This window comes from Pelmatolapia mariae, linkage group LG3_W (assembly GCF_036321145.2).
Source record: "Pelmatolapia mariae isolate MD_Pm_ZW linkage group LG3_W, Pm_UMD_F_2, whole genome shotgun sequence".
NCBI lineage: Eukaryota > Metazoa > Chordata > Actinopteri > Cichliformes > Cichlidae > Pelmatolapia > Pelmatolapia mariae.
In genome coordinates this window covers 47,373,968-47,376,718 of record NC_086229.1, presented here as the reverse complement: position 1 = coordinate 47,376,718, position 2,751 = coordinate 47,373,968, and the positions used below count along the sequence as shown (strand labels likewise).

The 2,751-nt window shown below is 40.0% G+C and overlaps 1 long non-coding RNA gene across 1 annotated transcript; it reads left to right on the top strand.

Moving 5' to 3' along the window:
• Positions 1-757: 757 nt before the first annotated feature.
• On the top strand, positions 758-2,137 carry LOC134624528 (uncharacterized). The gene is made up of 3 exons (XR_010093577.1): positions 758-798; positions 1,553-1,648; positions 2,051-2,137. It is a non-coding gene; the product is annotated as an uncharacterized LOC134624528 (long non-coding RNA).
• Positions 2,138-2,751: the final 614 nt, after the last annotated feature.

Genomic DNA, 2,751 nt, shown 5'->3' with positions numbered 1-2,751 from the left:
CACTTGTATCAAATACAATACCCTGGGCTTTAAAGGATAAATTTGAACAAACACATTTATAGTAGAAAGGTTTAACGGTTTTGATGCTTCCCTAATTTGTTGTCGATCAGCTGTTTCCATACAGTCCATATGGTGCAGCTTTTTGACTCTCTGATGGGATTTCTGAATAAATACAAATATACTTACCTGTGTAAGTAAGTCATCTCTATCGATTTTAGACAAGTCCACCAAAGAGGTAATCTTCAATTTGAGAACATCTAGAAACACAAAGACATTGTCATGTATGGCTGTGTATGCTGGGAAAAAATCCACAAAATAAACTTACGAAATCAAGCCAAAACTTGAACATGGAAACTAAGAACTAAATATTTGGAACTAGAAACAGAAGCACTAGGAAACGAGCAGGCCCGTGCAGAGGGGGGGGGGGGGGGGGGGGGGGGGGGCGTAAGGGGCTTGAGCACCCGCCCCTTTCCTGATGGGTGCCCAAAGTGCCCTTTTGTTGAGGCAATTTTGTTTTAAATTTTGAATTTTTTTTTTTTTAAATGTGTGTGTGCGTGCGGAGTCCTGTCTGTGCCGCTCAACAATAATATTTAACTATTAATCACAGTTTTGCTAAATAAAAGGATCTGGCTTGCATCAGTCACATGATCACCATTAACCAATGATCGCCCTTGACGGCAGAACGCGCTGGTTACGAGCCGGGAACGAGCTCACAAAGAGCACGCGCATTTTTTGCGGTCCGGAGCTGTAGGACAAACACAAATTACCTCAGACACACAGACTGATGCGACAAAACCAGTAAGTAGATGTACAGCGTACACTGTAGTGTATAGCACACAGGAGTATTAGCTTATCATGTACACGTTGGTAAGTTGTCTTGTGACAACTGACGAACTGAAACAAATGAGCGTGCTGTGTGTGTAACAGCGCGACAAACATTACCTGTCCTTTTATTAACTGCACAAGTAATGCTGGTCATAGCTGCTGGCTAACTGGGTAAGGCTGTCATGGGTCTGTAGCTCTGTCTGTTTTAGGGAACATATTTAGTTTTAAAGTAAGTACAGCGCTTTTCCTGCCTTTCTGGAGGGATTATATTTCACTAAAAACGATCTAATATGCATGTCCACATAATTATGGATTATTATAATTATAATATTTAAAAAACACGCTGTATTTTAAAGAACATACATTAAGAAACATTATATTAGATTTATATTTTAAATAAGACAAAATGCTGATTTTACAGCAGCAAAATTATTGTATCTCTACAGTTTAAAAATGTAATAAACTTTCTGCCTGCACAGAGTGGATAGTGAAACAAATGGAATCATCATAAATACATTATTTCATATTTATTACTTTTTTTCCCTCATTGCTTTATTATTGTAGCTCTAGTAATAAATAATAAGGGAAGGATTCTGGATCAGCACCATGATGCCCATAGTATATACAGTATTCTGAAGAAGGTCTAAAATGTCACTGTGTGTGCATGCATGTGTGTTTTATGTATATGGATTTTTTAAATTATTACTCATGATATAACATTGTCCAGACATGGCTGGTAAGGACATGAGGAGGAAACAGTAGGAGCTGTGTGAGGCTACTAAAGGCAGTGAATCCCTCAGCAGCTGGATTACAAAGAGCACAGGTAACATTAACACATGTACCAGTTGTTGGAGAGGTATTCCAGTATAAAAATAATAATAAGCACAACTGAAATGTTTTGCTTCTATAACATTTTTCTGTCATCATTTTATTATAGATTAAGTGTAAGAGTTGTTAAGTGTGGATAATTAAATAATAGTTTATTGCAATAGCAAGTTGTGCCTTGTTCTCAGATGGACAGCAAGTGGAGAGTGATAGATGAGATGAGGAAATAAAAGAAGGAAGAGAGGCAAAGAGTGAATCACAGGCAGAGCCTTGTTTATTTCTCAGTTTTTTGTTGCCTTATGGTTCCAAGTGCTGTCACCAATCTTTGCATTTTGTTATTATCTCATGACACGTGTTTAGTCAGCTACCATCTCTCCTATGGACTTTTTAATGTCTACAGTCTCAGATCAACACAGCCCTGCCCTCCAGCACTATCAGCAGCAGGAGCAGCAGCAACCCCTCAACAGCAACATTGTACCCATCAGGTAAAAGTTAGGCTACGTTTGCTTTGCCTCACAACAGTGATATAGTATGATGCGATCCCATATTAGATTCTTGATGAATGTGTGTTGTTGTTATTCAGCCTGGTTCAATGTGCCCCTTTTTAGCTTTGAGCACCCGCCCCTATAAACGTCTCTGCACGGCCCTGGAAACGAGGAACATGAAACTAGCAATGATGGAAACAGAAACACAGAAACTTACAGCACATGGGACGACGCGATTGACTGGAGATGCACAAACAGAGAGGTCAAGGAGAAGAGACAAGAAATGTATAACACAGGTGAGCAGGCATGTGCGGGGGGGGGGGGCTTGAGCACCCGCCCCTTTCCTGATGGGTGCCCAAAGTGCCCTTTTGTTGAGGCAACCTTTAAAAATTTTTTATTTATTTATTTTTTTTAATGTGTGTGGGCGTGCGGAGTCCTGTCTGTGCCCCTCAACAATAATATATACTATTAATCACAGTTTTGCTAAATAAAAGGATCTCGCTTGCATCAGTCACATGATCATATTTAACCAATGATCGTTCTTGACGGCAGTGCTGGTTACGAGCCGGGAACGAGCTCACAAAGAGCACGCGCATTTTTTGCGGTCCGGAGCTGT